Source organism: Oncorhynchus keta, chromosome 21, assembly GCF_023373465.1.
Source record: "Oncorhynchus keta strain PuntledgeMale-10-30-2019 chromosome 21, Oket_V2, whole genome shotgun sequence".
In the NCBI taxonomy this organism is placed as follows: domain Eukaryota; kingdom Metazoa; phylum Chordata; class Actinopteri; order Salmoniformes; family Salmonidae; genus Oncorhynchus; species Oncorhynchus keta.
In genome coordinates, this window is record NC_068441.1 from 5,474,527 (window position 1) to 5,499,286 (window position 24,760).

At 42.2% G+C, this 24,760-nt stretch overlaps 1 protein-coding gene across 3 annotated transcripts in view; it reads left to right on the forward strand.

Annotated features, from left to right (window-relative positions):
- The first annotated feature begins 341 nt into the window (after window positions 1–341).
- The window catches only part of LOC118399987 (sodium-coupled neutral amino acid transporter 3-like), a 63,659-nt gene continuing 39,240 nt past the window's right edge, over window positions 342–24,760 (forward strand). The window contains exon 1 of one of the 3 annotated variants that reach the window (XM_035796288.1): window positions 342–470. The gene's annotated coding sequence lies outside the window, so the exon portion shown is untranslated. Of the gene's footprint in view, window positions 471–599; window positions 910–24,760 lie in introns of those variants that run through there. The other 2 variants (XM_035796289.2, XM_035796287.2) reach the window with 2 other exon arrangements.

Genomic DNA, 24,760 nt, shown 5'->3' on the forward strand with positions numbered 1-24,760 from the left:
GCGTCTCTAGCAACCCTAGATTTGTTTTGGGACTATATCTTGTGGAAGGATGAAATAGTATGAATCAATTAATCAAAATAACATTTTTTATTAAAATATGTCAATCATTATTTGAATATGTTGGTAACCCATTGTTATCCTCCAAACACCGGCTTCCCTGGTATTATCACTTAAGTATCTATGAGTTGTTACTGTTAACTATAATACTTGCTACCGTGTAATTACACATGTAGTTACACTGTAATAAGGATCCCTTAAAAGGAAGTGTTACCAAGAATGGTAACACAAGAGGAATCAACTCAAATACACAAGTATGGAGCTAGCCTACAGGGTGTACCAGTACCAGATCAATGTGCAGGGGTACGAGGCAATTGAGATATGTGGCCTACATGAAAGCAGGGTAAAGTGACTAGGCATGGGGATAGGTAATAACAAGAGTACAATAAATAACAGAGTAGCAGAAGCATATGGTGAGTGTACAATTGTGTGTATGTTTTATGTGCACGTATGTGTATGTGTGTTCGTGTTACAGGCAGAACATGAAAGCAAAGTGATGAGCGAAATGAGAGCCAATTTTCCGTAGTCCACCGTTGGTATCATTTTCTCACCGGGCGCAGAGTGGGAAGCATGAACGAACAGTATCTAGGGAAGGAGGCGGAACTTAAACGAGCCCCACAGCTCAGCCATAAAGTAGAACATGTACAAATGCAGTTAATATCTCAATCGACAATTTTCTGTTAGGCTACTACGAGAGATAATTGAGTGCGCGCGTTTACCGAAGAGCGTATACAGAAAAGAGACCTAGGAGTCAAGAAACAGAAGAGGAAAGTATCGAGATAAAGTACACGTGTAAAATGTCTCATTAATCGCGGAATTCATTCGAAACCAGCGTGGCACTCGACTCAACTGGTAAGATTTAAACATATTCCAGTGTTTCATATTCCTGTGACTTGTGAAATGTTCGAAAGTCTTGATCGATTGTTCCACAATTTACTAGCCAACATAATTAATACAAACGTTTTATAGCACGATAATTGCATTCATGAAATAAACCTAAGTGAGCGTCAACACATTGTTAAAGACAATAAAAAATGTTTTGATAGCCATTCCTTATTCACATGAATGAACAATTTCTTGATATCATATGTACGATTTAATTTGTCTATTTATACTTATTGTATTTATTTTGATCATCTTAATTTTCCCGCGACGCGTAAATTTAACCACCATCTGCCTTCTTCGAAGGAGTCGATTGTAAGTTAATTTCATTGTTTGTCATTTGAAGACTACATAACACTCATATTTTAATTTGATATAGCCACCTTTCACAATATATTTTGTGCACTCCATGTGCGATGACTCAAGTTTAATTGTCGGATAGCAAATGCTATGGTCCCTGATATTAACAAAATAATAGTACACTGTGAAAATAGAAAGACTCAAAACACCATGATTGTGTAATGAAACCACGAACAGTAGTGCACCTAACCTGGTATTTCGTGTTTGGAGGGGTGTTTGAATCTAAACCCAATGTATGTGTTATGATACAGAGAAAGTTTTTATTAATTTTTTAAAACAGAATGGAAGTACTCTGAAACATCCAAAGTGGTTCTTCAATCTGAATACTGTTGTTTTTAAGTCTTGTGAAAGTGAGTGTAAAAGGCACCATCAAAACACAATATATGTTTAAAAAAATGTCAGACTCTGTAGCTGCTACAATCGAATGGTTAAGAATTGCAAATGGTTTTTCGTCTAAATATTGATTGACGATATGGAGAATGGAGATCTCTATGAATTCTCCATTCTCTATGGAGAATATTTTTGGGTGGCATTCCACCCTTTTTTATGCTTTATAGATTACAGTGGTGTAAAGTACTTAAGTAAAAGTCCTTTCAAGTACTAATTAAGTCGTTTTTTTGTACTTTACAATTTTTTTTGACAACTTTTACTTCACTACATTCATAAAGAAAATAATGTACTTTATACTCCATACATTTTCCCTGACACCTAAAAGTACTTGTCACATTTTGAATGCTTAGCAGGACAAGAAAATGGTCCAATTCACGCACTTATAACATCATCCATACTTCCTCTGATCTGGCGGTCATCCCTACTGCCTCTGATCTGGCGGACTCACTAAACACAAATGCTTTGTTTGTAAATTATGCCTGAGTGTTGGAGTGTGCCCCTGGCTATTCGTAAATAAATAAAAAACTAGAAAATGCCCAGTCCGGATTGCTTAATGTAAGGAATTTGAAACGATTTATACTTTTACTTTTGATACTTAGGTACATTTTTATCAATTACATTTACCTTTGATACTTAAGTATATTTAAAACCAAATATTTTTTAGACTTTTACTCAAGTAGTATTTTACTGAGTAACTTTCACTTTTACTTGAGTCATTATCTATTAACGTAACTTTACTTTTACTCAAGTATAACAATTGGGTACTTTTCCCACCACTGATAGATGAGGAACAGGAGGAGATGGAGAAGGAGCAGTGGTGTGTATTCATGGATGCCAGAAACATATCAAATAATTTACAGTGCCTTCGGAAAGTATTCAGACCCTTGATTTTTCCCACATTTTGTTATGTTACAACCTTATTCTAAAATGTATGATTTTTTTTTCTCCACATCAATCAAGAAATCTTTGCAAAGAACCCCGGAAATATCACATTTACATAAGTATTCAGACCCTTTACTCAGTACTTTGTTTAAGTACCTTTGGCAGCGATTACAACCTTGAGTCTTCTTGGGTATGACGCTACAAGCTTGGCACACTTGTATTTGGGGAGTTTCTCCCATTCTTCTCTGCAGATCCTCTCAAGCTCTGTCAGGTTGGATGGGGAGCGTTGCTGCACAGCTATTTTCAGGTCTCTCCAGAGGTGTTCGATCGGGTTCAAGTTCAGGCTCTGGCTGGGCCACTCAAGGACATTCAGAGACTTGTCCCGAAGCCACTCATGTGTTGTCTTGGCTATGTGCTTAGCACATGTTGTCCTGTTGGAAGGTGAACCTTCGCCTGGGTCTGTTCCCAGAACTCTCTGTACTTTGCTTTGTTCATATTTCCCTCGAACTTGACTAGTCTCCCAGTCCCTGCCGTTGAAAAACATCCCCACAGCATGATGTTGCCACCACCATGCTTCACCGTAGGGATGGTGCCAGGTTTTCTCCAGACGTGACGCTTGGCATTCAGGCCAAAGAGTTCAATCTTTGTTTCATCAGAACAGAGAATCTTGTTTCTCATGGTCTGAGAGTCTTTAGGTGCCTTTTGGCAAACTCTGAATGTATCTCACTGGAGAAAGCATCCAAGCCAGGGAAACAGCGCCCCTTTTTCAACGCCGATACCAATTATTGGAGGACCAAAAAAGCCGATACCGATTAATCGGCCAATTTTTTTATATTTATTTGTAATAATGACAATTACAACAATACTGAATCAACACTTATTTTAACTTAATATAATACATCAATAAAATAAATTTAGCCTCAAGTAAATAATGAAACATGTTCAATTTGGTTTAAATAATGCAAAAACAAAGTGTTGGAGAAGAAAGTAAAAGTGCAATATGTGCTATGTAAGAAAGCTAACGTTTCAGTTCCTTGCTCAGAACATGAGAACATATGAAAGCTGGTGGTTCCTTTTAACATGAGTCTTCAATATTCCCAGGTAAGAAGTTTTAGGTTGTAGTTATTATAGGAATTATAGGACTATGTCCCTCTATACCATTTGTATTTCATTAACCTTTGACTATTAGATGTTCTTATAAGCACTTTAGTATTGCCAGTGTAACAGTATAGCTTCCGTCCCTCTCCTCGCTCCTCCCTGGGCTCAAACCAGAAACACAACGACAACAGCCACCATCGAAGCAGCGTTACCCATGCAGAGCAAGGGGAACAACTACTAGAAGGCTCAGAGCGAGTGACGTTTGAAACGCTATTAGCGCGCTAACTAGCTAGCCATTTCACTTCGGTTACACCAGCCTCATCTCGGGAGTTGATAGACTTGAAGTCATAAACATTGCAATGCTTGACGCACAACGAAGAGCTGCTGGCAAAACGCACAAAAGTGCTGTTTGAATGAATGTTTACGCGCCTGCTTCTGCCTACCACTGCTCAGTCAGATACTTAGATACTTGTATGCTTGTATGCTCAGTCAGGTAATATAGATAATATCTAGTTATATCATCAACCATCTGCCTAATTCTGTCTGGTCAAAAACAGTATGACATTGTTGCTGCCGGTAGCATTTAGCCTCAAGATAAACCCCCCTCCCCCAACATTAATAACCACTCAGCGTTGAGCTAAACTGAGTGCATTCAACTGTAAATGGGCCTGGCGTACCAAAAAAGTGTCACCATTCCCAGCACATCAAGCCAAACGTCTTTGACAGATTCTTTTTTGAATTGTTGCATCTCGTTGTGTTGTTGTCCTCTGGTGGCTAGCTAGCTAAAATGGACCCTTTACTAAATTAGCCATGGATGGAGATAGGGATTTGGACTTGTGGTTTTAATTAATTAAAATTCCTACATTGTGCCTCTGGCCTGAGAGGATGGAAGTAGCTAGATGTAGACTAATGTCAACCAGCTGGCCAATCGTTGCACATGAAAGGAAGTTAGGGTAGCGAGCAAGCATTTTAGCCAGGTAGACTTGGACAACAAAAACTAAAAGCGTGTACTGTATGACAGTCACAGACGTTTTTGGCAACATGAAAGAGAGGGGAGGGCATTGGCGTTTCTCTATAAGTCAGGTGAGTCAACACACAACACACACACACACACACACACACACACACACACACACACACACACACACACACACACACACACACACACACACACACACACACACACACACACACACACACACACAAAGAAATCAGTACCATGGGAAGCCACATCTACCTTACATTGATTGGACTAAATTGTTTTTGGAATCTTTTAGTTGTCACTGTATTAGACTAAGCATAGGTGATGATGTTCAAAAGTTGAAATGGTGCTAGTGGTGACAGCTCCTGATTTGGCTGCGAGTTGCAGTAATTCTCCGGTGTTGTAATATGGCCTTTTTCCCCTGGCTTGGCTTCCCCAGGGATTTTACCCATGCACCGCTACTGAGAAGGAGTCAAAATGGGAATTGAACCCCGATCGTAGGTTACATTTCATGTTGCATTTCACAGCAAAAAAAATAATAATTTTTGGGTGAATTGAAATTGACAAAAAAAAAAATCTACTGAATGCAAGTCATTTCAATGATTTGTTCATTTCATTTGACCAAAAACATTTAAGAATAAATCCAACTTAATACGTTGCTCGAAATGTAAGTATATTTTATGAGGACAACCAAAGGATATCAAAACAACGATGAGGTCGACCCATTCCCGCTTTTCCAACTTTTAATGGTGTCAGCAAATACAGTATCCTGCAAACTTCTAGCTACTGCTGGTGTATTGAGAACGTTGCGCAACAATGTCAGCCAAAATGGGTTAAACTGGCATATGCTCAGACACATAAATCCATGTTATACATGAAAACACTCTAGAAGAAGTGTTCTCATTCTGCAGTAGACAGGATTTGAAACGCCATTATAGTATTTAGAAGCTACAGTGAGAGGAAGCAACACCAAAAAAGAAAGTATCTAATTCTGCGCTGAACAGAACTCGAAACACCAAAATAGGGTTTTCGACCATTTCCGTCAGTGCTCCCAGTCCCTGGCAAAGTGTTGCACAACAGTTGATTAAGTGGTGTTACAGCACACCATGTAAGGTTTCAAAATAGCTCAGGATGTGTTTCAATACTCCAACAAATTTAAGGTTTTGTCTCCTTCACTTTGGTGGCAGCTCAGTTGCCATTAGTTTGGTGTTACAAAGCAATTTTAACAGTGTATAACCCACCATAGCCTACTGAATATGTGAGTTTGGAAGTAAAATCCTTCTCTGAATAAGACAAAAAAACAACGGGGGGAAAAAACGGGATGGGTTTGAGTGAGAGGTCTAATTGATGTTTCCAAGTTGCCACACAACGCTCCAAAGTTTCTGTACAGCACTTTGAGATATCAGCTGATGTACGAAGGGCTATATAAATACATTTGATTTGATTTGCATAGTTCCTAATTTCAATGTACATTTATGACTCGGAGATTAATCTTTAACTATAACGTGCAATTTGATCTCTCCTAGCTGTGCCGTTGAGGAACTAAAGCACTTCTAGTAGTTTTCTTTAGAACACACCCATGCACCCACACCCATGGGGCGGCAGCGTAGCCTAGTGGTTAGAGCGTTGGACTAGTAACTGGAAGGTTGCAAGTTCAAACCCCCGAGCTGACAAGGTACAAATTTGTCATTCTGCCCCTGAACAGGCAGTTAACCCACTGTTCCTAGGCCGTCATTGAAAATAAGAATTAGTTCTTAACTGACTTGCCTGGTTAAATAAAGGTAAAATAAATAAATAAATAAAAATCCCTGCCTTTACACAATTACTGTTGTTGTTCACGCAGTCCATTTATACATCTCAATCTGGGTCACGTGGTCATCATTTTCAAGCTAGCATGGCTAGCTAAATTATAAAGTAGGATTTAAACGGTGTTCGGCTTTCACTAACACCGCAAGAGAAGATGATCGTAATTTTAGTGACGCATGTGAAGAAGTCACCAGTGCATTCAGATGCGTGGTCCGCGGCAAGTCTTCTTCACAACACAACAACCCTGGGTTGTTCTGAACAGAATGAGGCTATGTCATCTTGTAGCTTTACATCAAGTGTAGTGATCATAAACGCATTTCGCTACACTCGCATTAACATCTATCTGCTAACCATGTGTATGTGACAAATAGATTTGATTCGATTTGATTTGAGATGGAACTCTGTTACATTCATTATTTGATCGGGAGAAAGCCATGCGTAATACAAATCAAGCGTAGCCTTCATATTGATGTAGCCTATCGAATGAAGAGAGAACACAAGATAACAAGATAGTTAAGGAGAGTCCGTTATATATATATATATATAAGTACAATTTATCTATATAAATTGGTTATAGCTTAAAGGCTTCGGTTCGGCTGGCGCCTATTGGCTGAAAAACTTGAAAATAGCAACAATTAGTACTCTTTGTCTGTCTTGAAACGCCTCAAAATAGTCTGAATGAATCTAAAATCACTCAAGAAATCTATTGATAAATCCCGAAATGATTGTGGTAATTGACACTAATGTTACACTAATGCTCGCTCCACTTAGGTTAGTTTGAGCACAGTCTGCCATGTGTCAAGTCTTCCTATTTACTGCCCTTGAGATGACCATTGAAAGGTATTTTTTTAAACATAATCGGTTGATATGACATTTCAGTACATTTCAGTGTGGACCAGTAGATTTCAGTTGAAACTGATAAGTGTTTATGGCTAGCTGGGGCACATATTTCTTTTGGTGGAGTTTGACTCTAGACCTGCATGAGTGTCCTCCATGATTTCCCGGGACAGGAGCTGGGGTGTGATGCTTTCGACTTTGGTCTTTATCTAAACACTACTAACCAACACGAGGAGCAGGGTCACTGTTCATGAGGCTGGAGAACAGGGCAGATAAGCAGGGCCACGGTCAATGATCCCCCAGCTAGGGCATGACGGATTGGATTAGATCAGTGGTCACCAACCATTTCTGAGTCAAGATCACTTTCTGAGTCCAAAAGCAGGCCCAAGATCTACCGCTCAGATTACATTACAGATCTAATTTAAAGAACAGAAGCCTATGCAACACTAACCTATTAAAAACATTTCAAGGGCCACAGCGCCAGCTGTGCCACCAGAGACTCTGGGTTCGCGCCCAGGCTCTGTTGTAACCGGCCGCGACCGGGAGGTCCGTGGGGCGACGCACAATTGGCCTAGCGTCGTCCGGGTTAGGGAGGGGTTGGCCGGTAGGCATATCCTTGTCTCATCGCGCACCAGCGACTCCTGTGGCGGGACGGGCGCAATGCGCACTAACCAAGTTTGCCAGGGGCACGGTGTTTCCTCCGACACATTGGTGCGGCTGGCTTCCGGGTTGGATGCGTGCTGTGTTCAGAAGCAGTGCGGCTTGGTTGGGTTGTGTATCGGAGGACGCATGACTTTCAACCTTCGTCTCTCCCGAGCCCGTACCGGAGTTGTAGTGATGAGCTACAAGATAGTAGCTACTAAACAATTGGATACCATGAAATTGGGGAGAAAACAGGGTAAAAAAACAAGTTCGCTGAAAAAAAAACAATTAAAAAAACAGTTCCGTAGCAATGAGGTTTGTGCAGTAAGCCCAGCCAGGTCACCCATTATACAAGTCAGTATTAGAAGTTCATCCAATTCTGAGGATATCGGGAAATGACTTGGAAATTGGCAACTACGGGGCAACAGTGAGCGATGTTACCTTCAAGTAGGTTTTGGTTTTGCTAGAGTGTTGTGGATGTTGTGGATGGGTGTAAGCATCTGCCTCTGGTGCAAAAGGTTGCATGTGTTTGAATCCAGCAATAGAAAGTTGTTTTTGAGATTTTTGTTTTAGCCTATCCCAAACCTTACAATTTCGAAATGTGACGTTTAAGAAACATGGATAAGCATCTAATTCTGACCTGAGAGTTTGTTGGTAGGCTTTAGGCTCAATTCATTATCACAGCATATTGGCTATGCTTGAATTGCCCTGCCAATGTTGTTCTTCTCAGACAATGTAGAAATGATTTCAAAATTGTAGGTATATGATCACACTGGTAGTAGATAATTTGTTGTATTACATGTGAGGCACAGCTGAGTGAGTGTAATAATTAGTTAAACATTTTTTTTACTGGACTGATGGCCTGCATCTGATGGTCAGTCTGAAGGGAGAGAGGAAGGGAGAGCAGCAATGAGTCTGCATCGGTGAGGCTGACTAACCGTCCCTCCGCTGTCCCTCCCTCCGCTGTGGAAAGGGGACACAGTCTTCCAGCTGATGGCGAAACTCAAGTCGCACTGCATTATTTCTGCCTCATGCACTAATTCATGTTGTTATTCATATGACCAGAGAAAGTGAAATAAGCTTATCGGAACACTTTGCTGTACTCATTCAGTTCTGGTTGTAGCGTGAGTGGAAGTAGGGAGAACAAGCATTTTATGGCTTATAAAATTGTTGAACAAAGTGTTGACAGTGCTGAATAACAACTTAAACAGGAACTTACTTATAAAAACAGCAGCTCTTTGTTGTTCATTGCGTCTCGGTCAAGTCAAGGTTTTAAACGTTTCGAAATCTCACAGTATCAATTTTGCTGTGCGCTCAAGGCTTCTTTTTACATCCTATGGCTTGGGAAAACTGTGCAGACACGGTCGTCTGAGCTATCTGATTGGCCAGTAGTAGGCCTATAGGTGCACTTGATTTTCTCTCTGGGCCTGCCGGGTTTGCAGAGTTACACCTTCAGACACATTAAATGGTTAAAAATGGGAACACTTTCCCATCCCGGTGCTAGGGCAGCTGAATCAAGTGCACCTACCGCCAACAGCACTAAAAGGAAAAAAGAATAATACAGAAATGTTTGATGGTCGACTAGGAAGGCCTTGCGATCGACCGATTGGTGACCACTGGAGTAGATGATTGGTTGACCTGGCTCAGTATTCAAGATGTGATTGGTGGGGGGCTGGGGACCAGGCTGGATGGGAAAGGGGCCCAGCTGTGCTCTCCTGTCAGTCTGAAGTGAAAAGCCCTGTGAATAGTTCTGTTTGAGCCAAGCATCCGGCTCCGTTAAAGTGGAGTTCATTCTTATCCCAGTCCTTTCTCTATCTGGGCCAGACAGGCCCCCTTCAGACCTGACCTTGTCACATTCTGTATTAATATACACTACCGTTTAAATGTTTGGGGTCACTTAGAAATGTCCTTGTTTTTGAAAGAAAAGCAAAAATGTTTTGGCCATTAAAATAACATCAAATAGATCAGAAATACAGTGTAGACATGGTTAATGTTGTAAATGACTATTGTAGCTGGAAACGGCTGATTTTTTAATGGAATATCTACATAGGCGTACAGAGGCCCATTATCAGCAATCACCACTCCTGTGTTCCAATGGCACGTTGTGTTAGCTAATCCAAGTTGATCATTTTAAAATGCTAATTGACCATTAGAAAACCCTTTTGCAATTATGTTAGCACAGCTGAAAACTGTTGTTCTGGTTAAAGAAGCAATAAAACTGGCCTTCTTTAGTCTAGTTCAGTATCTGGAGCATCAGCATTTTTGGGTTCGATTACAGGCTCAAAATGGCCAGAAACAATACATTCTTGTGCAACTCGTCAGTTTATTCTTGTTCTGAGAAATGAAGGCTATTCCATGCAAGAAATTGTACAACTCTGTATACTACTCCCTTCACAGAGCAGCACAAACTGGCCCTAACCAGAATAGAAAGAGGAGTGGGAGGCCCCGGTGCATAACTGAGCAAGAGGACAAGTACATTAGAGTGTCTAGTTTGAGAAACAGATGCCTCACAAGTCCTCAACTGGCAGCTTCATTAAATAGTACCTGCAAAACACTAGTCTCAACGTCAACAGTGAAGAGGCGACTCCGGGATGCTGGCCTTCTAGACAGAGTTGCAAAGAAAAAGGCATATCTCAGACTTGCCAATAAAAAGAAAAGATTAAGATGGGCAAAAGAACACAGACACTGGAGAGAGGAACATTGGAAAAAAGTGTTATGGACAGACAAATATAAGTTTGAGGTGATCGGATCACAAAGAAGAACATTTGAAAAGATGCTGGAGGAGTGCTTGACTCCATCTGTCAAGCATTTTGGAGGCAATGTGATGGTCTGGGGGTGCTTAGATGGTGGTAAAGTGGGAGATTTGTACAGGGTAAAAGGGATCTTGAAAAAGGAAGGCTATCACTCCATTTTGCAATGCCATGCCAAACCCCGTGGATGGCGCTTAATTGGAGCCAATTTCCTCTTACAACAGGACAATGACCCAAAGCACAGCTCCAAACTATGCAATAACTATTTAGGGAAGAAGCAGTCAGATGGTATTCTGTCTATAATGGAGTGGCCAGCACAGTCACCGGATCTCAACCCTATTGAGCTGTTGTGGGAGCAGCTTGACCGTATGATACTTAAGAAGTGCCCATCAAGCCAATCCAACTTGTGGAAGGTGCTTCAGGAAGCATGGGGGAAATATCTTGTCCTTTTCCAACAATGCAGAGTAAAAGAAAATATACAAAAATACAAATAAATAATAGAAATAGTGACACGAGGAATAAATAACAATAACAAATAAAAATACCATGGCTATATACAGAGAGTTCCAGTACCGAGTAACAGCTTCTACCCCAGTACCGGGGGTAGAAGCTGTTCAAAAGTTGGTGCACTGGTACCGCTTGCCGTGCGGAAGCAGAGAGACCAGTCTATGGTTTGGGTGGCTGGAGTCTGCCAATTTTTTGGATGACAATTCCCAGAGTGGTCTCTGAATTGTTTGATGAGCATGAAAACGATGTAAACCATCTGCCATGGCCGTCTCCATCACCAGATCGTAACCTAATTGAACACTAATGGGAGATTCTGGAGCAGCTGCCTGAGACAGCGCTTTCCACCACCATCAACAAAACACCAAATGATGGATTTTCTCATTGAAGAATGGTGTTGCATCCTTCCAATAGAGTTCCAAACACTTGTAGAATCTATGTCAAGGCGCATTGAAGCTGTTCTGGCCCGTGGTGATCCAACGCCCTGTTAAGACACTTTATGTTTCCCTTATTTTGTCAATTCACTTTATGTTGGTGTTTCCCTTATTTTGTCAGTTTCCTGTATCTGTCCATTAAAACACAACAACCGTCAACCAATGAGCTCACTGTAATGGATGCAGGTGTTTATTTTGACAGGGGCTTTGAATAAGGGGAGTAGATCAGAGTGTTGCGCAGTGAAAAATCAAATAGACCGATACAGACACTGTGTGATGTTACAGAGTTGTGTATGTCAGGACTTAATTTGAGCCAGTTTGCTACTGAGAATAATCCTGCCGCAACAGGAAATGTGAAGTATTATGTGGATTATAATTCATGGCAAATGTTGTGTGTTGATACATTTTTCGTAAGGGACAAACAAGTCCAATGTTTCAAGGTGTAAATGACAAACTTCAGAAGCCATTTTAAATAGACAATAGTTTTAGATTTCCTGCATTGCAGGAAAGTTCTTCTGCAACAGGGCGATCAAATTAAGATCCTACATCTCAGTTTGTAGTGATGGGAATTTCAGTTAAAATAAATAATATTTTGACTAATTTCTTTCATTAGAGTCAATAATGCCCAGAGCACTCAGGACCCCTATCGGTGAACGATGAACTAGCCTCTCGTTCACATGTCGTTCACCATACGGGACTTATTTGAGCTGTCATTTGTGATAGACTCGTAAACTTGTGATTTAAATCATGTACATGTGTTCATTGCTAGGCATACAAATACGATTATTTCTTAATACATTTGAAACTACAGACCCTGTTTCGATCCCGGGCTGTACCACAACCGGCCGTGATCAGTCCGTAGGGCGGCGTACAATTGGCCCAGCGTCGTCCTGGTTAGGGTTTGGCCGGTGTAGGCCGTCATTGTAAATAGGAATTTGTTCTTAACTGACTTGTCTAGTTAAATAAAGGTTAAATAAAGAATGACAAAATTAACAAGGTCTAGTTGTGGCCACGATTTAACTAAACTTTGAGCGACTGTTGACGGAATACATTACTTGACTGCCGCGAGGCTGATAAGCAAAGTTGTTCTCGAACTACAGCCCCCAAAACGATTTGTTCTCGAGTTTGTTGAGCAGAGGCTGTGTATGTTTTGGTTCTACAAAGCTGTGTCCATAACATTCAATTGGCAATTAATTTAATTTATTCTTGCAACGTGATCAATTAATTATCAGTTCTAAACATGTATTTTTCTTCTTTATGCTCATGATCTATTTCCGCGCACGCATATTACAGACAGTTGTCACTTGGTGGTTGGAGCATGTCTCTGGAGCCGCTGAGCCTGGTGGAGCAGGATTAATCCTGCTGTAGGACTCATTGCGGCAGAGGCACTAGCAGGTCAAATGAACGGCGAAATTGAACAAGTCCGTCAGAAAAATAAATCATGACTCCCCAGTCAGTAAAGAGTCTTTCATAAAGATTGAATCGTTCGCAAACTGCACATCACTAGTAGCTTGTGAAGTCACAAGTGTAAGCAGAGCCAATGGAGCCATCCTGACCTGGGCTCAGACCCAAAGTTGTGCCTCAAGTGTCAGAAGAAGCGAAGTAGCGCCTGGAACCTAATTGCAAAGTGGCTCTGTGGCTAACACTCTGTTGCCAGGCTGTTACTTAGAGCAATGTTCCCTCTATGTAACCTCTATAATGAAGTCAGCTCGGGAGGTTTATTTCTTTCATAAAAATTCTCAGCTGGGTATGTGTTTATTTCAGTGCCACTGACATTTTATTTTGTATACCAGTCCTTTCATGTAGGTTGATTACTCACTTTGCAGTAAGTTGACATTTCGCCCCTGTCGCTTCTAAGAACAATGTTTCAATGTTTTCCTCACGACTCCCTCAGGCTGAGGGATTTTCTTGTGCCTGCAAAATTGGTTTTGGCTCTATGTCCGAACCAGACCATTGAGAAGAGGGGTGATTTTGCATTACTAAATGGCTTGTGTTGGCTTTGCTTAACCAGGTTTTGAAAGGAAGGGGTTAATTTGCGTAAAACCATTTTCACATGTTTGTTTTTTTTTACCGAGTTTGAAAATGCTTTTGGTTTGCTCTTTGTTTGCTTGGTTTTTGAGGTTGAATACATTCAGTTGTGCAACTGACGAGGCATCCCTATTCTAGGGATATTCTTATGACGCTCAGCCTTTTTTAACCTACTGCGTGTAGACTTCACGTTCTATACAGTGTGTTGTCGCAGAGCTTTAGCCATTAGGGGGGGTATTATTACACCATTCTATATAATGGTCTATGTAAAGTATCATGGTTTTCCATTACAGTGAGACCACTGGGTAACATATCAAATATCACCCCGGCTTCAGTACATTTCAATGGTTTCCAGCAAGCTATAACGATTGTCGCCTGACGTGGCTGAATTTGATGAGACGTGGTGTAACCGAGTGGAACAGCTGCACTTGAGATTATCAGCTCTACATCTCAACGTGGACTGACTGCCCATGGCACAGAGGCACCCCATTCCCGTCGGCTCTGGCGCTAGATTCAGTCCACTTTGCCGTGCTCTTTGTGTATGTATCCCCATGCACACTTCTTTGGGTTCTCTCAGCTCACGCATCCACGATGGCCCTGGTACTGTGAGAACGGGATGGAGGATCAAAGATGAAATGGGGGTCAAAATGTCCACAGCGCTTAAACTCAACGCTGGACCTTGAAGCCAGTTCCACTGCATTTTTTCATTGTTCCCCTCTAGTCAGAGACTGATTTAGACCTGGGACACCAGGTGTGTGCAATTCATTATTAGGTAGAACAGAAAACCAGCCGTCTCCGGACCTCACAGGGTCAGAGTTGAGTATCCCTGGCCTACTGTTTATATTTTAATGCAGTCATCTCGGTTTTTATTTGAAGCATGTTGTTGTTATATGTTACTTGTTTGTATCAAGTGCAAAGCCATTGGAAACTTATCGGCGGTCACAGAGAGATTCTATGTATAGCGGAGATCTTCTATTTTTGTTCCGTGTATATACAGTACCAGTTAAGAGTTTGGACACACCTACTAATTTAAGGGTTTAAACTATTTTCTACATTGTAGAATAATAGCTAAGACATCAAAACTATGAAATAACACATATGGCATCATGTAGTAACCAAAAAAAGTGTTGAACAAACAGATTATTCAAAGTAGCCACCCTTTGCCTTGATGACAGCGTTGCACACTCTTGGCATTCTCTGAACCAGCTTCGTGAGGTAGTCACCTGGAATGAATTTCCATTAACAGGTGTACCTTGTTAAAAGTTAATTTGTTTATTTTCTTTCCTAATTAATGCATTTGAGCCAATCAGTTGTGTTGTGACAAGGCAGGGATGGTATACAGAAGATATCCCTATTTGGTAAAAGACCAAGTCCATATTATGACAAGAACAGCTCAAATAAGCAAAGACAAACAACAGGCCATCATTACTTTAAGACATGAAGGTCAGTCAATCAGGAAAATTTCAAGAACTTTGAAAGTTTCTCTTATGGGATTTCTATGAATAATGACTAAATGATGTATACATTTAACGTAGAACTATAACTAAGCAGAATACTACTCTGTCACTGTATGAATGTATGAATCTTATTATAATCATAATACTGAATATAATGTGTGTAGTTTTAGTTCTGAATTAGAACAAGGCCTTTCTCTTCCTTGTTAGAAACGAATGGAGCTATCGTCAGACCGGCTGTAATACTGTGTTCCTGACAGGACATTTTGTCCCCACCTAGGGAGGGGAGAGACCTTGGGTTTGTAGTAGATTATTTAACAGGTGGCAGACAATGTGAGAAGGCTTGTGAACTATATTGCCATAGTATCTGAGAGGAGGAGGGACATTTATGACGAAATGTGAGGTATATAGACCAATGTACCGGAAATGATAGGGAGATCGTTCCCGTGAATAAACATTTGACTATTGTAGACTGGGCCTCTGTCTGTTTTAATTTAGTTTTAATTTAGTATCCTACAGTATCCTACAAATCCTGATTTAACAGACTAATTTAATTGAATTGGTTAAAGAACATGATAACTTAATTCTCCTAACAGTTTCTTCAAGTGCAGTCGCAAAAAACATCAAGCACTATGATGAAACTGGCTCTCATGAGGACCGCCACAGGAAAGGCAGACCCAGAGTTACCTCTGCTGCAGAGGATAAGTTAATTTGAGCTTCAGCTAAGAAATTGCAGCCCAAATAAACAGACACATCTCAACATCAACTGTTCAGAGGAGACTGCATGACTCAGGCCTTCATTGTCGAATTGCTGCAAAGAAACCACTGCTAAAGGACACCAATAAAAAGAAGAGACTTGTTTGGGCCAATAAACACGAGCAATGGCCATTACACCGGTGGAAATCTGTCCTTTGGTCTGATTAGTCAAAATATGAGATTTCTGCTTTGCCAATTGAGGTGGTTTGGGATGAGTTGGACCGCAGAGTGAAGATAAAGCAGCCAACAAGTGCTCAGCATATGTGGGAACTCCTTCACGACTGTTGGAAAAGCATTTCAGGTGACCACCTCATGAAGCTGGTTGAGAACATCCAAAGAGTGTGCAAAGCTGTCATCAAGGCAAAGGGTTTGCGACTTTGAAGAATCTAAAATCTAAAACATATTTGGATTTGTTTAACACTTTTTTGCTTGTTCCCACATATGCTGAGAACTTGTTGGCTGCTTTTCCTTAACACTGCGGTCCAACTCATCCCATATCAATTGGGTTGAGGTCGGATGAAAACACCTAAGGGAGATTCTGGAGTGGCACCTGAGACAGCGTTTTCCACCACCAACAAAACACCAAATTATGTCATTTCTTGTGGATGAATGGTGTCGTATCCCTCCAATAGAGTTCCAGACACTTGAAGAGTCTATGCCAAGGTGCATTGAAGCTGTTCTGGAGGCTCGTGGTGATCCAACACCCTATTAAGACACTTTATGTTGGTGTTTCCTTTATTTTTGCAGTTACTTGTATAGTGAGCATTATGTTCAAATCTCAATAAAATCGCAGTATCGAATCGCAATGTATATAGAATCGGCACCAAGGTATTGTGGTAATATCGTATTGTCCCTGGAAATTCCCAGTCCTAACACACACACACACACACACACACACACACACACACACACACACACACACACACACACACACACACACACACACACACACACACACACACACACACACACACACACACACACACACACACACACACACACTGTTGTCATCTTTGCCAAGGTGGACTGGAGATGTTCCCTTTGTGTCTAAGCGCTTAATGGACATTTGGCTTAGGATGGTGAGGAGCGAGCACCTCCAGGCTGTCTGTGCTGGTATCTTGTGGTGGCTTCTCCTGATGTACCGACACACGGACTGGGCAGGGGCATCTCCTCATCCCTCCACATGTGCCCACTGCCTGCTCCAGCTCTGTGCCAGCCCTGTCCCCCCCCCCCCTGGCCAACAGGTGGAGACTCTGAGTCCAAGGGAATGGAACTAAATTGACAGCATGCTACACTGATGGGTTAAGATTAAGACATCAACCAAGTCATAGAATGAAGGATGGAAAAAGCTAACACGCTGAAGTGTTTTCCAGACAGATGTGGCTAGGTCGACAAGGCGTTTATAGTAAGGTCAGTCACATTGAGGATGGCTATAGGATCCGCTGTACACTAATAGAGCTGACGAAAATGCTTCCTTCCACTCTGCCTGTTTTTACTCACCTCATGAACTTTTCAAGGGGGTTATTTTGAGTCAGATTGAGATGGCAACAAGGAACTCTCAGGTGGTTGTGTGGCTAATGGGTTACATAACAGCACCATGGAACCGTAGGTTAAAGGATGACCCTGCTGTGTAGCATGGTGTGACACATGTGGTCATACCCTGTAGAATGAGATACATACTGGGGTGAGGGCAGGGGTGTGTTATAGCAAAAACAAACAACCGCCCTCCATCCACCCCCAACCGACCCCAACAGGCCCGAACCGTCCCCTGACTGTATAAGTGGATGAGGAGCATGGTGTGGAATACACACCCCTCGTGAAGCGGATGTGGTACATGGTATGTCAGAAGGTATTGCTGGCTATTTAAGACAGCTGGGATAGGAGCTTCAAAAACACATGCAGTATAGCAGAGACAGCAGTTGATGCCTGTATCAACATAGTTTGGGGGTCCTGAGTGGCGCAGCGGTCTAAGTCACTGCATCACAGTGTCACTAGGGGTGTCACTATAGACCCGGGTTCAATCTTGGGCTGTATCACAACCGGCCGTGATTGGGAGTCCCATAGGGCGGCGCACAATTGGCCCAGCGTCGCCCGGGTTAGGGGAGTGTTTGGCCGGGGTAGGCCCTCATTGTAAATAAGAATTTGTTCTTAACTGACTTGACTTTCCCCGGGTAAGTCTTACACTAAAGTATCATTTTAAACCTGCCTCATATGAAGATAACAGGCCGTTGATGGTGTGTCTTTGCTGCTTGACAGGACTAAGTCACCTAAACTTGGGCTTTTTATGGCCCTGTCTTATTAATATGGCCTCCTCCTCTCACTCTGTTCCTCTCCCAGGGTCAGCAGCAGCTGTATGGCAGGGTGCTGCTGATGTTTGTTTGTTATGCCATGGGGCTCTGAGTGTCACCAGAGCAGGTGTAAATGTTTTACAAGTCACCAGAGCAGGTCAATACTGGCTGATTAACTATGTTGACTTTGGTGTAAAAGCAGAAGCTACCCACGGCCACTAATGGTCCCCACTCAGCTTCATTCCCCCCCTGCTTAACAGGAGTAAACTCAGGGATGCCATTGTAGAAGACGAGTAAGACATCTTCCAACAGAAAACGTTTTGCAACTAAAAATGCATTGTCTGGGGCCTCCCGAGAGGCGCAGTGGTCTAAGGCACTGCTACGTAGTGCTAGAGACATCACTACAGACCCGGGTTCGATGTGTTGCAGCCGGCCGTGCCCGGGAGACCCATAAGGCGGCGCACAATTGGCCCAGCTTCGTCCGGGTTAGGGGAGGGTTTGGCCGGCCGGGATGTCCTTGTCCCATCTCGTTCTAGCAACTCCTTGTGGCCGGCCGGGTGCCTGCACGCTGACTCGTGTCGCCAGTTGTATGGTGTTTCCTCTGACACTTTGGTGCGGCTGGCTTCAAGGTTAAGCGAGCAGTGTGTCAAGAAGCAGTGTGGCTTGGAAGGGTTGTGTTTCGGAAGACACATGGCTCTCGACCTTCGCCTCTCCCGAGTCCGTATTGGAGTTGCAGCGATGGGACAAGACTGCAACTACCAATTGGATATTACGAAATTGGGGAGAAAAGGGAGAAAAAGTACATCAACAAAAAATGGCTTACAACGTTTCATCTGTTTGCTTTGGTTTGGTTCCTAGTAAATACACTCCTGGTCTGTGTGTTGGATTGTGTTGGATAGGGTGGGCACAGTGACACATACAGTACAGAGTAAATAAGGGGTTATAACAACCCAAGATAAATATACAAACATTGAAAGATGTGTGTGTGTCTGACTGTGTAAAGATGGAAGTGGACTCTTCTAACGTCTTACCGTTGGACCCATCTCGGTAACAAGAAGACTACAAGTAAAGGACATAGACAGGTTGTACAGCCAGCTGCTCTATAAATACACACACACACACACACACACACACACACACACACACACACACACACACACACACACACACACACACACACACACACACACACACACACACACACACACACACACACACACACACACACACACACACACACACACACACACACACACATAATGATTCCATGTGCGTTCATATTCTCCAGAGTGCAGAGCTTTCTGGGAAAAATTCACCACATCCAAGGGGACAACATGATTGAAATTGATTCAGAGAAGCCTATGGCAAACGCTTGTATGGTTCAGAAAATCAATTGCGATGTACTTACTAACAATGAGTCACAGAGAAAGGAACGTGTTGCTTTTATAAGCCATAGTCAATGATTACGGTTGTAAAGAGTGGACGCTACTCCATTAGTACAACGGTAATAAATGCATGTACTGGGATCTTCCTGACTTAACACCCTTATCCAATCATATCGTTTTCATTTAATACAGTGTTTACGTTGGGAAATAAACTCCATACGTATTCAAATATTTACATTGGGCCTGACAATGAGAACCGCACCAGAGAGCATTGAGGAAGTGAATGAGAAGAGAAAATGATACAAATAAAGTATAGAGACAGGAAATGCACACGGTGGCCATACAGAGACTGGGGGCTAAAGGTGCAGAGCAAGAGAGACAGCAGTATGAGAGAGTCTCCAGAGTCCTGAGATACAGTGAAACATTCGGAAACAAATTCAGACAGTGACAGGTAGGATAATAAACATTGCTTTAATATTCCCATGCTCAAAATGAAAGATGAAGATACTTTGGTAATTAGAGTGTATTTGATGTAGTGGGCTAATATTTCTTGAACTTGAACTCAACTATAATGTTATTTATGTCCCCAGGGACACTAAAGTGGCCTAGCAACTCAGCAGAAGCAATATGCTATTATTGAGGGAGATCTTCACATTCCATAGTCTATTTCTCACCCACAAGGGTGAGAAATCCTACATCTGTAGGGGATGTTATCAGACTGGACATTATTCTCTTTTTGTCAACAGTCCATGTGTATTTTCTGTGTGTCTCTCTTTTTGTCTGTGTTCATCTGTCTAGTGGAAATTGGGTGTCATCTTTTCTTTGACCCTGAACTGACCATCTCACGTCTTCCAAAAAGTGTGGTCTGCCAGTGTCCTAGATCATCAGCCAAGGCCACAGATATAAAATGGGGCCTAAATAGACACTCAGCCTTCTGCTGACTCATCTGATCTTTAATAACCTTTGATAGAACAAATTCTGGATCTATCTCCTCACTGCTTGATCCAGCTCCTGCCAGGCAGCACTGCACCCCACCAAGTCAGAGAGGGAAGATGAACGATTGATCTTTTGCAACCTTTCAGATTCAAATGAATGAATGTTACATTTGAACCTTTACTCACATGTCCCTCATTTCGAAGTTGCTGAGAGATATTCAAGGTCTCCAATGAACCTCACTGCGGCTCAGTTTCCTTATGTTAATCACATATTGTATTGTTCACTTTAAAACTGGAGTGGTGGTGGGTGATCCATTACCAGCTGTGTGTAGAGCTACGGCTAAAGATGCTCTGCCAGGCCTGGTGATACTTGTTGTGGTGACACAATGGGGCTGCTGTCTCCACCCAGGAAGCAGCTAGATAACAACAACAGCCCATTGTCTGTGGAACGGACTCCCCCGGGGCCTCTGATCTCACAGAGGATATTGGAAATGGGGTAAATCGGTGTCACTGAGGTCATGCAACCCAGTGGGGAGTAACTACACCATCATCGTAGAAAAGATAACTCCCGCACATAATTAAATAATTGTTATTGGTCACATGCGACAAATACAACAGGTGCAGACTTTAGCATGACAGGCTTACTTAAGAGCCCATTCCCAACAGTGCATATTTAAGTAAGACAAATATTTGCTGAATAAAAAAGGAAATAGTAGCACAATAAACTCAGATACCTAACAGGGATGTAAACAAATTTGTGCACAAAATTATTTGAGAGGAATAAGCTTTTTGTGGGTATGGAACATTTCTGGGGTCTTTTATTTCAGCTCATGACACATGGGACCAACACTTTACATTCATATTTTTGTTCAGTATAATAAACATAGTAGCAGCAGCATATGTGAAGAGTGTGAAAGTGTTTATATGTGTGTGTGTGCGAGTAGCATCAATATGCGTGTGTGTGTGTGTGTGTTTTATGTGTGTGTGTGGAGTGTTCAAAAAATAAAGTTAAATAAATAAATAATAAAGGGGTCAATGTAAATAGCCCGGGTAGTCATTCGATTAACTGTTCAACAGAGGGTTTGGTTTGAACCTCGTGATCACCCTTACAAAAATGTACCTTCATAGTACAATGAAAAAAATACAATGGTGCTATAATGTTTTTTTGGTCACTGCCATGGCAGGAGAATACCATGGGAATGTTGCAAATAGCAAGGTATTCTCTTGCCACATCAGTGACCAATTAGGAGCAGGAACAGGACGTACTGGGCTGTGAAGGCACACCGGAGACCTGGTGCGTATAGCCTGCATCAATGGTACCGGAACGATGACACACTTCGCATGGCGAGTGCGAGGAGCTAGAATAGGACGTACTAGGCTGTGGAGGCGTACATCTGGGCGAATGCGAGGAGCAGGCACAGGACGTACCGGACTGGTGAGGCGCACTGGAGGCCTGATGCGTGGGACCGGCACAGATCGCAGCGGACTGGTAACACGCTCCTCCAAACTCCTGCGTTGCCGCATACTCCTCGCCATCTCCACTCCCCGGTATCCCTCCTCGAACTATTCTATTGATTCCCAGGCGGGTTCTGGCACTCTCCCTGGGTCGACCGACCACCTCTCTACCCCTTCCCATGTTGTCACTGGTTCACACCTCGGCTCCACCCTGTGTGCCCCTTCCCAATTTTTGGGGGGGCTGTCTTTTGGGCTTTCCTTGTGGCCGCGACCCCCGGCGTCGTCGCTGTTCTCCATTCTCTCCTTGCTTAGGAGAACCTGTCCTGCCAGGATTTCTTCCCAAGTCCAGGATCCCTTCCCATCCAGAATCTCCTCCCAAGTCCACGTATCCTTCTCCTCCTGGGCACGCTGCTTGGTCCTGTTGTGATGGGATATTCTGTCTCGTTCGCTAGAATAAATGTCGGACCATGGCGCAGCGGATGTTGAGTTCCACATTATTTAATAGAACGTGAAACTAAGCAAAGACAAAAACAAATAAACAATAAACTAAACAACGAACCGTGACAACAGCGATGCTACGTACACTTACTCAAAACAATATCCCATAAACACAGGTGGGAAAAACAGCTACTTAAATATGATCCCCAATTAGAGACAACGACTACCAGCTGCCTCTAATTGGGAATCATACACAATCACCAACATGGAAAAACAAACCTAGAACCCCACATAGAAATAATTAACTAGACTAACCCCCCAGTCACGCCCTGACCTACTCTACCATAGAAAATAAGAACTCTATGGTCAGGACGTGACAAGCGTAATATATTTAATATGCCATAAACTATTCTTATTTTTTTTTAAATAGTTTCACTAATTCATTTTAATTGACTTAATCATTATGACACACCCCTCACTTTTGACATTGGTTGCACTAATTGCACTGTTTGTCTACATAACCTGGTTCAAGTATTCATGACATCACCCCGAGGAAGGCACAGTGATGCCGAAACGTTGGTAAATACCCATTAAATTGCTGGGAGTTTATATAAGGAGTGTGCGACTTTCTTTATTTTGATAGTTTATGTTTTACCCGCAGTTAGTCAGCACCACACAAACTAATGCTTCTGGGTGTGTACCAGCTCATGTTTTTTAACATGCCATACCTCACAACAGCAAGTTACAATGTTTCCCTTTGTTTACACTCTCTGTGTGAACTTTTGTTGGAGTCCTCTGTCGCCATGACTACGAGAGGCTAGCTTGACTGGAGCTAACGTTAGCTGACGTTAGCTTCTATGCTAACGGACTCTCATAAATTCATTAAACTATCAAAACATCATTAAAAAATTTACAATAATATATTATCACTCTGCTTAACTTGGTGTTTCATATCCTATGCTTTATAACTCGCTCACTGTGAAGATAAGGTTTAAAATAATAGTTTTATCTGGTGCTTCTCTCTTCAGTTTTCAGTTGTCTCTCTCGTTCAAATGACTCCTTGGGGGTGTTCACACTGTACATTAGTCCAGGGCTAAGAGCCTCCTAAGCGAGTGTTCATACTTACACATTCTAAAGTAAGCTCGCACCATCCTTAGCTCAGGGCTAGCTGGCCCTGGTCCAGAGCAGGGTTAGCACTGACTTTTCAGGGTTAGTCCCATAAACACAGTGCCAAAATAGCCCATGTGAAACTGGGTCAAGAACGATTATGTAATGTCTGTAATGTGTTCTGCACATTATTTTGATAAGAAAATTCATACTACCATATTTACTCCTTCCATCTGAGGACAAAAACCAAAGTACTTAAATCGGTAGAAAAGCATAGGCTTGCAAAGGTTAGGCTACCATACTGTATATTTCACATTCTCACAAATTTCTGGTTGGCAATACAGGGACCCCAAACATGAGCAAAAAAACAAGACTATTAATACAGTAAGTATTACCCCTTTTTTGACAGCAACTATTCCCTTTTTCATTGATGTTACAGACAAACTAGTGGCAGCCTAATACCTCTTATCAGAGACGTGCCTATGCTGGTATATAAATGCATCAGTATAATACCAACCAACCTCTTTTGACCTTGGTGGGTTTATTTATTTAATGCATTATACTGCCATTGTACCATGGTAACCACAATGAATAAAGATGGTACCATATAATATTTTTTGGTACCATTTATCAATGTTGTGTGTTACCATGGGCTACCGAGTGGCCCAGCGGTCTAAGGCACTGCATCTCAGTGCTAGAGGTGTCACTACAGACCCTGGTTTGATTCCAGGCTGCATCACAACTGGCCGTGATTGGGAGTCCCAAAGGGCGGTGCACAATTAGCCCAGCATCGTCCGGGTTAGGGTTTGGCTGGGGCAGGCCATCATTGTAAATAATAATTTGTTCTTAAAACCTCTTGAGACTCTAGGGGCAGTATTTACATTTTTGGATAAAAAGACTTGCCCGTTTTAAGCGCAATATTTTGTCACAAAAAGATGCTCGACTATGCATATAATTGATAGCTTTGGAAAGAAAACACTCTGACGTTTCCAGAACTGCAAAGATATTATCTGTGAGTGCCCTAGAACAGAAGCTTCAGGCAAAACCAAGATGAAACCGCAACCAGGAAATGAGCAGGATTTCTGAGGCTCTGTTTTTCATTATCTCCTTATATGGCTGTGAATGCGACAGGAATGAGCCTGCCCTTTCTATCGTTTCCCCAAGGTGTCTGCAGCATTGTGACGTATTTGTAGGCATATCATTGGAAGATTGACCATAAGAGACTACATTTGCCAAGTGTCCGCACGGTGTCCTGCGTGGAAATTGGTGCGCAAAACTCAGCTGCTGATA